This window comes from Euphorbia lathyris, chromosome 4 (genome assembly GCF_963576675.1).
Source record: "Euphorbia lathyris chromosome 4, ddEupLath1.1, whole genome shotgun sequence".
NCBI classification, from domain to species: domain Eukaryota; kingdom Viridiplantae; phylum Streptophyta; class Magnoliopsida; order Malpighiales; family Euphorbiaceae; genus Euphorbia; species Euphorbia lathyris.
In genome coordinates this window covers 94,101,207-94,117,239 of record NC_088913.1, presented here as the reverse complement: position 1 = coordinate 94,117,239, position 16,033 = coordinate 94,101,207, and the positions used below count along the sequence as shown (strand labels likewise).

General features: G+C 33.2%; 1 pseudogene; it reads right to left on the bottom strand.

Moving 5' to 3' along the window:
* Nucleotides 1-7,649: 7,649 nt before the first annotated feature.
* Nucleotides 7,650-11,986, bottom strand: LOC136226982 (probable cinnamyl alcohol dehydrogenase 1; annotated as a pseudogene).
* Nucleotides 11,987-16,033: the final 4,047 nt, after the last annotated feature.

Sequence of the window (16,033 nt, the reverse complement as noted above, 5' to 3'; positions counted from 1 at the left end):
GGGATGAATTGATTACGTAACCATGTATGATTAGGGATTTAGTTTACTGGATTGTTTCCAATTGATTAGATTATGTGAGCTTAATGTCTAGATTTGTCATAGATAGGATGATTGCTAGAATGAGATTCGATGATGATCAACTAGCCTGACATAGCAGAACCTAATGCCTTGAGTCTGACAAATTTAGGATTGCAGATAGGTAGATACCTGACCAAGGAATTACCTAATCCGAATTAGCATAATCTGACCTCGCTAGAGACCACTAGGAGTGCGGGCTAGTGGCTGGGCTACGACTTTAGTCTTAATCACCACAGACCCTAATGCTTTGCATGCCCTAGGTTATATGCCTAATCAAGCCGTCAACCAAATGTATGCGAATAGACTACAGGAGACTGACAATCTCCACGTGGTTAATTAGGTGGTTACCATCAATTATCATTATGATATGAAACTAAATCCCAGTAAATCATACATGGGATCCAATCAAGGGAATCCCCATCTTAGATTGTGTCATCAATTAATTCGAATTCTACCCTGTCAAACGTTTTTATCTTTTATTTTAGAAATTAGCCTCTTTAGTCACTTTTTAAGCCCAAAATATACCTAAAATATCATTAATATTTATATCATTTTTATTACAAATTCGTGTTGTTTATATCTGTTTAGATTACTTTTACTTTCGAATATCTTTCTTTCTTGCAAGGTACTTGAATGTTCGGTAAAATCCAAATAGGAACGAAAAAGGATCTAAAACAGAAGAAAAACCCTACAAAAGGAGTCAAAGACGACGCAAATCGAAAGCGCCAAGTCGATGACACGAACGAAAGCAAGAAGTAAGAAAACCTGCCGGAAGTGACACTCTACCTATAATCATCTCTAACAAATTAACAGAAAATCAAGAAGAGAAATTGAAAGAAGTTGTTAGAAATAGAATAGGAAGTATGGGATGGCAGATTTCAGATTTAAAAGGGATTAATCCTAGTATTGTAATGCATAGGATTCACTTAGAAGAAGATAAGCCACCTAAAGCGGATAGACAAAGACGTTTAAATCCGAACATGAAAGAAGTAGTCAAAAATGAGATTACTAAACTTTTAGACAATGGAATCATTTATCCTATTTCGGATAGTGAATGGGTAAGTCCAATCCATTGTGTACCCAAAAAGGGAGGTATAACTGTAGTAAGGAATGATGAAGGTGAATTAATACCTACGCGAACCACCACCGGTTGGAGGGTTTGTATAGATTATAGGAACCTAAATAAGGCAACTAGGAAAGATCATTTTGGATTGAATGGAGCTCTAATATTGAACTATAATCACATCCAACATTTACAACACTGCACATTAGTTGAATTGTGTGACAAAAAAGAACTTTTTTACTTCTCAAGCTTTTTCACCACCAGCTTCATTGCACTTATATGCTTCTCCGCCTCTCCAATCCATTTCTGCAATTCCACTAGCTCCATAAGTGAACCTTCCAGCTCCTTGCTTGCTGCTTTTATTACTAACATGTTATTCCCCATCACCGACTTGAGAATTGAATGCATCTCTGGTATCTTTTCGATTTCAGATATCTTCTCTCAAGTTTTGAGTGTTATATTAATAGGCACCTCCAAATTATAAAGAAAACAGGCACAGTAAGCAATAAATGGCACATATTTCCCAATTAAACAATCAGGAAATCCTCAAAATTTACCGTGTATGATTTGATTCCAACAACCTTCCCATTTAGAGAAAAGAAGTATCCTACAAAAGAGTAGCCCTTAGATATAATTAACATCGTAATGTAAGAAATTTACATAAACCTAGAATCATTCAAAATAGAAATGCTTTATCGTTTCAACTCACTCAGGCAAAAGTTATAGCAAGCCATCCAATAATATTAGGAATAGCAACAATCATTAGAGACTGGGAATGCAAAAAGCAAAACTCAGTAATCCAGAACTTAAAAGCAAAGGACAAAAAGATAAATCATAAGTACTGCTTGTTCATACCCATTTTCGTCCAATGTATTCAGCAATCTAGTCGTTTATTATAGCCCCAACCATAGCACCCACATTCGATAATGAACCAAACCGAATACTGAACCAGAATTAAAAAGCATTAGAAATCAAGCCCAATCAACGCAAGCTAATAGAATTAGTATCAAACAGATACTGTATTATTGTATACCTCTGGCACAGTAAGTTCGAGATCCACAGTGATTGCGGTTTGGGTTGGGGACGAGTAACCAGACTAATTAGCAATCAACCAAGCAGAAACTGAAGATTCTGCAGCCGCATGGACTGGTGGAAAGGGCGGTAAGGGTGATAGAGGAGGCGGTAGTGGGTGTGGGGAAGTGTTGGATGAAGGAAGGGGGATGTTGGTAATGTCCCCCAAGGGAGGAGGTCGGATATGTTCAAGGCCAGAGCGGGGAGGCTTAGGCGGGTGAATAAGTGGAGGAGTAGAGAAGCTTTGATGCGCAGGAGAGCCGGGGAGCTTCTGGACAACATCCCTAAAATCATTCTTGTTAATATGATAGACGGGTGGTTGTGATTGATGAAGATTATTATTCAAAATATGAGAATTATTGGAGGTTGGGATGATTGATTTTGAGACCTTATGGGATAATTTATTGAGGTTTTTAAGGTAATGATTTCGAGTGGTAATGGTAGAATCAACAGAGTATTGACATGTTTTATCCATTGCTCAACAGCAACAAAGGCTTCTTCTTTGTGGAAGAGAAAACTCAAAATCAGAGAAACTAAACCCAACCCATCCCAATTCATATGAACCTTATACTCACCATTTTAGATGGAATTAGAAGTCAAAATGGCTTTTGAAATTTGTATGCATCATTAATTTAGCCAAAATTTAAATTTAAATATCAACTTAGCTTTGAAGTTAACAATATTTAATAAATTAGTCTAATACGATCAAATACCATATCTAAAAAATTTGCCAAAATATTTGGATTAATTTATCGAATATTTCCAACTTCAAAACTGAATAATTTGTTCTAAATTGACTCTATCAGTGAAATTCAATGACTATTTTGACTATTAATTCATTTTAGATTTTCAAAGAATTCTGGTCAAAATAACCTAATAAATGGAATGCTTCATTTAAGCAAAGGATGGTTATCATTATCAACTCCTCATTTTCTCTTTTCTCTCTATCTTCTTTTAAGTGCTTAATATAAAAACTCCTATTTTATATTATTTCGCCCTGAAATTTAGGGGTTTTAACTTCATATTTATTCAACCATATATACTAACCTTTTCATTTTGTGTTGATACAATGCTTAATATACTTTCACTTAAAATAAAATGTCTCTAAATTTTAGTGTAGTTATTAGTTGAATAATTATGTTGTATTTATAAATTATATTGAATGTACATGATTATATTTTAGAATTGATTTTTAATTTTAGTTTTAATGTTTTAAAATTTTTGTTTACACTGGCAAGCATTTTGTAAGAGGATTATCAAAATCATGTGCAGTGCAAAATTCAAACATTAATGACCAAATTCATTTAGTATTATGGTTAATGTGAACACAAAATCACTAAAATTATAAAAAAATTGTCATTTGACTCATATAGTATTATTTAATAATATTTGTCCCTTCAAATATTTTTATAGGTATGTTAATTCCTTACATTTGACATGTAACTTAACAACTGTTTAAGAAAAAATTCTATGCAGATTTAATAGGAAAATAAATAAGAAAAGAAAATCAATTACTTATTTTAAAAAGGTCACTCAACTTAATAAACCAAAATAGCTTGCTAACAGAAAAATAATTCATATATTTTTACTAAGACCAAAAAAAAAAAAAGTTTGCAAATCATTAAATTAAGAAGATTTTGGCGGCACCCAACAGTAACTATAAGTACGTGCTTGTTGTGAATTAATGCAAAGTTACTATTTTCAATCTTTTTTTTTTACTTGGGCTATGTCTCATGTCATGATTCATGTTGTATCACATGTTATGCCATTTTATTTCCAAATGAACTTATCTCTTTGTGTTATAAAGCAGAGTATTGTCTCTCCCTCTTCCTCAAAAGCCTGAGTATTTGTCTTTCACTAACACACAAAGCATATTGATATGGATTGTCATGTCATTCATGCACATGGCCTCTGAGATTTAATCAGACACATGCCTATCACTTATGCCCTCCAAATAAATGACTTATTCACCAAATCTCAATATTATCCCCAATTCCTTTGCTTTTCAAAGTAATGTTTTCATGTTTCCTTGTAATATTTACAAAATCTCCATGCCAAAAATCAAACTCAATGGATTTTTTCTACTAAACTGACCAATTTGGCTTCTTTAGTCCCTACATGCCATGTTTGAGGGGGCTCATGAATATAACAACACAAGATATGAATTGCATAAGATGTGAAAATCAATCATGCTTATGCTGTTAAAAAGTAATTAGATAGTCATGAAATAAGCAAATCAAAATGCATTGAACTTCAGAATGAAAAACTTGAACACAGGAATACCAGGAAAATATCTGCAGAAAGCTATCTTTATATTAATCAGAAGCGACAAATGATTATTGAATCAGAAAAGATAAAGAAAGTTATTGAAAACCAGATTGTTTCACTACCATTTAGATATAGAAAGCTACCTATTTTCAAAAGCAAAGTGAATAGGATTTTTAAAACCCTAAAATTTCATCAAACTTCCTTTTAAGATTTTATTGCTTAAACTTCAATAACTTCATATGAATGTTAAAAACCAAGCCATATTTAGTATCTTAGAGGTGCATTCTCTGGTTTTGGTTTTCACTTCAAGTTACCAAGAAAGCTAATAACCCTGCTTAAATTAGTCTAGACAAGCAAAGAATTGATCTTCTGAGTCAGATGTCTAGTTTTGAATTTTGGGATGGAATCATATCGTTCGTGTGCATCTTTTATATCCATAAGAACTCTTTGGTGATTCTCTATCTCAAGTGACTTGTAGCAATCTACTAAAATTATAGGTCTTAATTATCTTGAAAAAGGTTAAATTAAATAGATTATGGTGATTGACTAGCTCTTGAAATTAAATAGATTGTAGGGCAAGTGAACTAAAAGAGTAAAGAAGAATGTAACTAATCTAACATTTGGTTCCTAAGTTTTCCATAGTATTTCCATTGTTAGACCTACTAGGGGCCTAGATTCCTAACGAACAAAATATGCACTTTCTATTCACGTATTACATCCATTTGGGTTCCCAAACTAAAGTTTTAAAGTTAATTAGAACCCTAAACTATCAAAATCATCAATCAAATCCCTGAACCAAGCAAAAATAATCAATTGAGTCCCTATCTTTTCCTAACATCAGAAGCTGTGACTATTTGATATAGACTGTAATCATCTTTGTGTTGGTTCAAAATGAGTTTGAGGAAGAGGGTCTGAAACTGTTCAATAGAATGATTTTCGATGAGGTCTCAATTTATGATTTTTTTTACAATGGGAACTCAATTGGTGATTTTTGCTTACTTCAGAGACCTCATTGATTATTTGGATAGTTTAGGGTACTAATTGATTGGAGCTTTAGCTTAAGGAGCCAAATGGGTATTATGCCTTCTATCTTAGATGTTTCCCCTGAGGGAAACTGAGGTTCACTCTAGGAAATTCTAAGTGAATGGAAAATATGAAAAGTTTTCCGAAATGAAAATTTTACTAAAGAGGCCTTTTAAGAAAAAGTTTCCTAAAAAGAAAAGTGTATCCCATGAAAAGAGTGAATCAGGGCATGCAATAAAAAAAAAAAACTTTATTTTTGGTGCAAACAGTTGTACATTTATGTGTCATCAGATTCTGTACTATTCAAGCTTTAGGAACTGAAAGTTGCACCTTTCTAAAGGAGCATTATTTCTGAACTTTTTGGGAGGCCCGGTGCACTAAGCGTCCCTGCTAAGCGAGGGTCCGGAGAAGTAGGGGTGTGCATACCGAACCGAATCGATTGAATTCGGTTTTTCGGTTTGGTTTTTTTGATACTTCCGTTCGACTTCTGTTTTATTTTTTAGTGTATTCGGTTCGATAAAAAAAAATGTAAAAAAGTCTCGAACTAAACTAACAAAATAGATGCTCAACTACCTGCACTTCATTCATAATTCCTTTGATGCCACTTATAAATTTGCATTGTATCTCATTTGTTAGCCCTTCTTAATATGAACTAAGCGAACTTCTGAAATGGGTTTGTTCAATCATTTTAAGCTTATGTAATGTTGTTAATTGGCTCAAGCATTGAAAAAACTAATTACCAATATTCTGATTCAGATTTGAGCAATTTTCTGCACTTCAGATTTGAGTCTGCCCCTCAGGTACTATTTTCTCTTCACAATCTGAAGGTGTTGTCTGTAATCTTTTTATTTTTTATTTTTTAAGTTGGACATTTCTTTGTCATCAGATTCTATTTTGCTCAAGATTCAGGAACTGAAAGTTATTTTGTTTATGAGCATTGAGATCATTGTTTATGAGCCAGATGGAGAATTTGACAGAATGGAGCTCTCCATCGGATGCCAATAAGGCTGTTGTGTTTCGTTGTCTCGAAAATTTGTCCATTCAATCTTGTCCTAAATTGATAGGTTTTCCAATGAATGAACTGTCTGAACTTTTAAAGCTAGAAAGCAGAGGAACTACGGGTCTTAAGTGATAGGCAGCAGTCCTTTGGCTTTCTTACAAGTCTATCAATTGCTGGATGTTCAAAACTAACTTATCTTCGAAATTGGCTTCTATCTGACATTTGTTTCATGGAATTGAGTGTGAGAAGACGTGAATGGCTGACGTTTATTCCAGATGATTTAACTTCCTTAGAGATATATTGTTGTAAAAGATTGAGATATTTCCCAGAGTAGATATTATGCAATCTCACTGAGGTTGCAAAACTCAAGTATTGGTGCATTCTCCGAAGAGTCGGATGATTTTCGGTATCTGAATCGAATCAAAGATCTTCCATGCCTTGAGGAGTTTGAAATATGGGAATCTGATTTTTTATAACATTCTTCCTATTTATTATGGAATCGAATGGGATATATATATATCATTCTTCCTATTTATTATGGAATCGAATGGGATATAGTTATTTCACTTGTTTGCAATGAAGTGTTAAATATGACCAACGAATGTAAAGCTCGTATCAATCTAGCTATGGATTCATGAGTCATGTCCTTGACCAGCTATGGATTCATGAGTCATGTCCTTGACCAAAAGATTACAGCAGTTGGACCGCCGTAATAGGTGTTTATGGTGGTCGGACAAGATTTGGAAAATAAAATATTCCTGCACCTTGCCATATTTAAAAAAAGAAGACACTTATTTGGTTTATCCCATATGCATACCTCGTGTCCACGGACCATTCGAAACTCATCGTCAACACGAAGTATTCGAAAATCATCATCAACTTCTTAAAAACGATGGTGCGCCATGAATATTATGGATATATACATATACAGTTGTCTACATGGTACGTCATGAATATATACATATATAGTTGTCAACAATTGTGCCTCATGAATATAAATATATAGTTGTGGCAAATAACGAGCAATCAAAAACATAGATAGAAGTGTCCTAAATTCAACATCATTGCAAAATAGCTATGTAATAAGACATAAGAAGTCATTATTATCATCAACATATGTCATTAATACAAAATTAATTGCAGCTGAAGTTATCATTAATACAAGGAAAGATGAAATCATCAAAAACATGAATCAGCTACAATCTCTTCGTATCTGATCAATACAAAACATGAATCTCTCCAAATCAATATCGGAAATGGGGAATTTAGGCTCCATTATTATATTATAAGGAAATGGGGGAATTTAGGCTATCTATAGCTGTTTTCATGGTTTCATTCCTTAGGCTTTCATTAGGTAGACGCTGACGACCAACTACCAAGTCCATAGAATGTCCAACTTCTACCAGTTCAATGCGAACCAGATAGGTACTACTGTACCAGTCCGTATTGCACAGTGATCGGGTTAAATATTGCCCGGTCACACTGAATATAGCCAAGAAATCAATTGAAGCAAAGAGAACACCAATGACTGTTACCGAATTCGTGGTGTTTTGGACAGCATCCCTGTGATTTTTCCTTACTTCTTTCGCTATACCAGAAACTCTTCTATTAGTTTCTGAGTGGAGCTCGTGCTTTATGTAGCTTACTTCATTCGGTCCGCAAGACCTTTCTTGACTTTGAATGCTGACTCTCCATGTTGGAGTTTATCTGCCAGATCCATTGCAATCTCGCCTTGATTATTGATGGCACTGACATCTATGAATGTATAGCACATCAAAACGTTCACTCACCCTGTTTATTTTGCATAATGTTCCAGTTTCATGTGTCCTAATTTTCCAGTTTCAAGTACATGAATTATTCATACTTTGGTAACAATTGTTAGAAAATTTCACCGAATTGAATCCTTGCATATATAATGTAATGAGAACTAGGGCTAATTCTCACTTACTCACCGAATCTAGGAACATTTCAACCAATGTCATTGCATTTATTGGCACGGTTCTCTAAATGATTCCATAAATTCATCTCCCATTAGGCTCAAGGTTTAGATCATTGCTTAGCTGCAAAAATATCCATTCAAAATCAATTGTCAAGCAACTTGTTTCACCAAAAATCATCATAAAATGTGATAAATAATATGCAAAACATTTATTCAAGTTATTGAAAATTCGTAGAAATACCTTATTAGTAACAATGTTGAAGAAATAGGAATGAGAATGAAGGGGGCATGGGTTAAAGAATCATGACCCGAAATATTTCATGCAAGTTTTCAGAGAATTTCGATTTCCGAAACATTTTGGAAACTTGAAACACTTTGAAATCAAAATTCTTATGCAACGTTGGTGTCAACTAGTGATAATTTTTATGCTTTAGTCTTCCATAATAACAAAACATTTTATTCAACTCAAAAACAACTATTAAAATCAAATAGTACTTTAACGAAAAAACAATGAATATAGAAAATGTCATACCCATATCTATAGAAAATGTAAAACTCAAATTAAAACTTGCTGGACTGAATTTGAATTCACTTGGGATCCCTACAAGGACAAGAATCCCAGCAGCTTTCAAAAGTGACAAGTATTGATAAAATGGGCGATCACCACATGATGTGTCCACTATGAAATCAAACGATTTCGAAATAGCCTGCACGTACATAAACGATTGTTTAATATTTTTCTATCTTGCATGCCAACAAGAAAAAAAGAAGTGCAATTGTACCTTCACCTGTTCTTGATCGGATGAGAGAACAAAATTGTCCGCCCCAAGCAAACCAATGGCTTCCTCTTTCTTGGACATGCTTGTGCTAATAACAGTAACCTTGAGTCCGAAGGCCTTCCCGAACATCACTGCCATGTGACCAAGACCACCTAGTCCTATCACTCCTAGAGATTTACCTGGTTGAATCATCCCATGTCTCATCATTGGATTGTACACAGTAATTCCAGCACAAAGCAATGGTGCTGCTGAGGCCATAGGATAACCCTCTGGTATCTTAAAGCAGAACCTGCAGTTTTAACATCATCACCAGCGTAATAACATCTGACTCGATTTCCTAAGTATCAGCAAAGAAATTATCGAATAGTTAGTTTACCTTTCATGGACAACAATGAAGCTAGAATATCCTCCTTTTGTTATTGTTCCATCCACATCAATGGCATTAAAGGTCAGAACTGGCACTTTTATGCAATTATATTCTTCCCTATCATTACAATACTCACAATCTCCACATGAGCTAACATACGATGCCTACTCCAAAATGGTCACCAACCTTGAAGTGGCTAACATTTGAACCAACTTCTTGTACGATTCCAACAATTTCATGCCTGCAAATGCAACAAATCACGAATTCTTAATTCAAGGAGATGAGAATTTTGTGAAATCATAGAAGTATGTTACGCACCCTGGCACCATGGGATACTTTGAATTTTCGTGCATATTCCTACTCCAAATAAAATCAGCATAGCATATTCCACAATGTGTAATTTTCAGTGAAACATCATCTCCACCAACAGACCTAAGTAAAATTCAGAAAAAGACACTGTTTTAGCATTCTAAAAACATCTTAGGGAGTGCGAAGGAAGATGCATCAAACATATATATATATATATATATATATATATATACATGCGATTAAACTTATAAGGTGATACAATTCCAGATGGATCTCTAGCTGCCCATCCGAGACAGTTTCCTTCTTCACCCTCGGAACTCATTTATTGTAAATGACTGTTGAATTAATATTCAAAATTAAAGCATTGTCATTAATTTCCTCCAATGAAGATGATACTATTGCTGAAAGATTAAACAAGAATGTTGCAAGCATCATCAATGTTGTCCTTGAAGGACCCAAAATACGGATTACCAATAGCCACAATCAAACACGCGGAATACCAATAACAACACCACAAAGATCTATCTCACAAACAATCAACCACAGCACAACCCTAAACCAAAATCAACAACACGAGATTTATAACCCAACAAAATCTTAGAAAGGTTTATGACCCACCAACAACAATCATAAATAATAAGAGATCAAGAAGTAAACAAATACCACAAAAGGAGATAATCTGTCAACCAATCTGTCCCAACCCGGACAGACTTTCCAGACCTCTGAACGACAATCACAACGGTGAGAAAATGGAACAACATGTCAAGAATATGAGAATTCAAACATAATTTAGCTATCCATTCGATTTTAATCAAGTGAAGGGCAATGGCAAGGAAAGAGGACAGACATTTGCAAGTACTAACAATGGATACCTCCATATATATGATGTTCTTTAAAACTTTTGCAACTAAAAACTTAGCTGCATTTTCCAATTTCGTACAAAATGTTGCCAGAAATGGTACTTATTTTCCGTAACTGAACAAGACCTAATTAACTCTGCATCACTTTTGTAAACAAGTAATGCCATTTTCCACTGCTAATACGCCAAAAAAAATGTTCGAAAATTGAGGTTCGATGGAAATATTTACTCGACAAATGAGGTTTGATGTAAAATTCAAAATATACATTTGTCATAACATGAAAATAGTTAATCGATGACCACATTGTCATCAATTCATTGAATTATCAAATAGCCAATGGTGCATATATGGACAATTTTAAAAGATTGTACCCAGCTATCATCTAAATTCTCATTCATAAACTAATGAAAATAGTGAACAAAAGAAGTATATTAATTATTTTCAATACATTTATTGACATAGGTTGTTTTAATTTTCAAAATCTATAGCTAGTCCTACATTTATACAACTTAAGTAGCAGACATAGATGAACATCTAATTCACAAATGCTCATCTATAAATTCACTCTCGTCAAAATTCAGAGGGTCATATAATCTCTTTTTTTCACCTTAAAATTATCTTATGAGCCCCAAATTACTTTCTAACAACTAGCTCTGAGATGGAATGACTGAAATATGATTGTTTAAAGGAATAAGGTACCAAAATAGGCGTACCGTTTTTGGGAAGTATCAATTTAAGCCTCCATAACGGATTGGACAAGTCATACCTATTACTCAGTTAAGTTCTGATTTATCTCTCCATGCACAATTGATGGAACTTTATAGGTCTATTTTGATAGCTTATCCCTTGTTTAAATCCACCTACTTGTAAGTTAGTTAGCCTTCTGATGCATTTTATTAAAATTTAATTTGTGGGTGTTAAAAGGTTTCTGATGCTACATAATAACCTAACCTAGGTTCTCTTCTTTAATTTTCAATTTGCCATATCCAAATAGTAATGTTCACAGAATTCTGATTAAATCATAAATCCAATAAAGCAAAAGTACAAAAATTTACTTACCCAGAAGTAGCTGCCGGGATGCACCAAAATTCCGAACGATTTTGTATGGGTTCATGACTATCAGTTGATGATCGACTTAATCGCAATCGCATCCTATCAGAGTTCACACACATGCTTCCTTGTTCTCCAGCGGCGAGAAGGACGGGTGGGTTATCACACGGCCGCCGAGAAGACCCACCCCTCAAAAGCACGTTCTTTCTGTCCACACAAACTAAATTAGGTCTTCAATTTGTAGGCGTAAGAATAGAGTGACACCTCATTTTGATCTGTGAAACTTATCCATTTTTCATTTTTGTTTTATTTTTTACTTCTCTAATTATTATATTAATTACACTAACTGTACACTTTAGAACCAATTTGACCTTATGTTTATTTTTTTATTTTTTTAATAAACGAATACTTTATTAATTGATATTAGAAGAAAGAATAGAAGACAGAAAAAGAAGGGGTATAATACCGCTGGCTACGGACAGACGAAGAACCCACCGTTCTAGCTAGACTATGAGCCGCATAGTTCACTGACCGTTTAATAAAAGAGATAGACACATTATCAATCTCTTGAAACAAAGATATACAGTCACCTATAATACCAGAAAAATAAGACCTGTTTTGGGTTTGTTGCTTGATTGCCTGCACCACTGGTAAACAGTCCGTCCATAGCTCTATGTTCCTATATCCATTATCCTTGAGCCATGAAAGGGCCTCTTTAACCAGCATAGCTTCTGCCAACGCTGGTTCAAAATGCCCCTCCATTGCTCCATGTTGAGCATACAAACATGAACCAAAATGATTATGCACTAAGAAGCCAAAAGAACAATAACCGGCCTTATGGAATAGCCCTGCATCAACGTTACAAGCCACACTGCCCTCCACCAGATTTACCCACCTGCTCGTATTCTGAATAGCTGGAGCTGTTGTTGCACGCATGGAGCATACCTCTCGCCATTCCAAGAAGTCTGTGGCAGCTAGCAGAACCAGCTCAGATGGTGTGTTACGAACCTTATGTTTACTTAAGAAAATGACTCACGAATTTTTTTTTTTTTTTTGTGATTTGTGAAAAATGACTCACGATTTTTATTCAATTATTATTCATGGATAATTAAATTGTGTTCTAAGTTATTAATGGTATCATTTACACATTTTATATATGTGTCATTTATCACTTATTAATAGAGATTACAACCATATGAATATCTATAAAAAAATTAAAAAAAATAAAAATTATACTGTATTTTATACGATTGGGAGAAAAAAAAATCAAATATTTCATAGCATGTAACAATATTAATTTTCAATTCTATTATTAAATCGTAAAAAAATTGATTTTAAAAAAAAAATTCAACTGATAAGTAACTAGTGGAGAATAAAGGATAAATATATGGTTGTATAAGAGCATCTCTAATGGTTGGATACTCCAACCATTTACGTATCATCATTTTACACTATTACAAAACACTCTCAGAATGTTACGGAAAATGACTATTTATTTCTTTGGTTTGGTTTAATCCAGAATTAAAATCGAGTCACTTTTAGAGTATTTGTTTCAAATATCGTAAATAGAATCGAAATCAAAATGTGCATAAAATCAAAATTTATTTATTTAAACTAATAAACATTTATTAGATAACATATAATATTACATTAATAAATAAAAATAAATATAATATAGTATAGTATAATATGCTATATATAAAAAATGTGAAAAAGAATAATAGTAGTTTTTTTTTAACAAGGTAGAAAGTAGTTACTCGAAATAGGTTTGTATTGCTTTATTAAAAAAATCAAAAAACGTGCTCATCACGAAGAAAGAAAAAAAATCTAAACATGGGGCAAAAGATAAATGTGGGATTATGGTTAAATTTGGTTTGGAATGGGAATCAAATATAATTGATGAGAGGGGAATGGGGAATAAGTGATTCTCATAGTTGGGGTAATCTTGGTTCCTATTTCTAAACCAAAATAGTAAAATCAAGGCATAACACTCATTTAGGCCCTCAAACTAAAAGCTCAAACCCAAATAAATCCCCAATCTATTAAAATCAGCAATTAACCCCCTCAATTCTCTAATTTTCCCCGGACTCTCCCATTGGCTGAAACAAATTGTAGCAGTGGTTTCCAATTGACTGATGTAAGTTATTTTTTGACTTTATATAATAGTATTAAATTCCAATTAATCATTCTCACACAACCTGTCTTCTTTGTCTTCTTTACCATCTCACCAGAAAATCTTAATCTCCGGGAGCAGATTCGGTGGTTCTAGAAACTGAGTTCAATGGATAAAGAAGCTTTGGTGATTTATTAAAAATGAGCTTAACTTTGAAAGGAAGATTTGGGATAAATAAAGAATTTGAAATTGTGTATATGAGTTTATTTTTCAGAAGAATTCAGAATTAGAAATATGACTGAAAGTTCCTAATTCAAAATCCCAAAAATAAAATTCCAATTCTTAAATTGAAGTTAGCAAAAAGGTTTGGTGCAGCAATATGCAAATTGAAGCTAGTGTTGGTGGCGATGAAATCATTTTTAGGTATGATGAAAATGGTGAACTCTTAACAAGAAATTAGGGATAAATAAAGAAGAAAGAGAAGGGAAAGTTAGTGAGGAGTGTAAAACCACTCTCATTTAACTAAGAGTGAAGTTCACTCTCTGGATTGTGTTGAGGAAAATTAAAGAGTTGAGGGGGTTGATTGTTGATTTTAGTAGATTGGGGATATAATTGAATTTGGACTATTAGTTTAGGAGCTTAAATTAGTGTTACGCCTAAAATCAAACATTAAGGGGGTGTTTGGCTGCTCCTTTTCATACTCATTTTTAGCTTTTCACTTTAAAATGGAGAGTTTTACGTGTTTGATTAGTAATCTCTTGTTTGCCTTTTACATCTGAAAAGCAGCACTAGGTGTTTGGTTAGTGACTTCCTGTTTGCCTTTTGCATCTGAAAAGTAGTCTTTTATATAAAGGTGGCAAAATGACACAAGTCCCGATTACACGACACGAACACGACACATATTTTTAGTGTTAGTGTTGAGCTTAATAGGTAATGGGTCATTTTTGGGTTGACACGAAACTGACACGCTAATTTTTGGGTTGGGTTAGTATTGATATGTGAACCCGAAAACAACACGAAATGACACGGATATTGAAAATTATTGTTATATTTTCTCGTATTTTTTATGTCACTTTATTAATAAAGATAATAAAATTATAATTATTAATTGCAAATATTGATTTGAATTTTCTAAATTGTTATAAACACATTACATGACCCTCTAACATGATATTATCAAACTTTTCGATAATTATTGTTAACATACTAATCTAAAAATGATATAAAATGTTTAAAAACAGTACCATATCTTCGTATATTTTTAAGAGTTATTATTAATATATATGCATAACAAAATTACATGTAACCCGAAAACACGACACGAAATCAACACTAACCCGAACAGGTTAACACGACTTTACACGAAAGTTTTTGGGTTTGGGTTTACTCTTTTTGACACGAACCCGAAATGATACGACACGAACACGACTCGAACACGATAATTGCCAGGTCTACTTTTATAAAAGCAGAGAATCTCTACTTTTTGGAAAAACAGTTTTTTCCAACAGCAAACCGTAACAGCAAACAACAACAGCAACAGCAAACAGCAAACCGTAACAGCAAACAGTAGGTAAAACAAACCGGCCCTAAGAAAGGAAATGAAATATTGTGATTCTCATTCCCCGCCATAGATTTATCTAATCAAACACTCCCTAAAACATTCATTTTAAAAATCTCCTCTAATAGTTGGATACTATCTTTTTATTTTAATAGACCCACATGTTATAATATTTTATTTTTTACTCTAATTTATTTTTTGTATTATTAATATTTAATAAATTATTCAATAACATTAAATGTTATGAAATTAATTTTTAAAATGAGAGATGAAGAAAAATTCATATATTTGATACAACTCCAAAAGTAAAATTAAACCGATCATCAAAATCATGTCGTATTATAGTATTTTTTTTACATTTTAATTCACTATTAAAATATCAAAGAAAAGTGTAAAAAGATAAACATGTACGAGTTAATCCATAAAGATAAAGATAACATAAACAAGAATATTATTGATTATAGAACGAGCATAATATTACAAGGAGAAATGCAAAATTAAAAATAAGAACACTTTTAAACCCTTGAATCAGCACCAAACAAAAGTTGTTTGTGT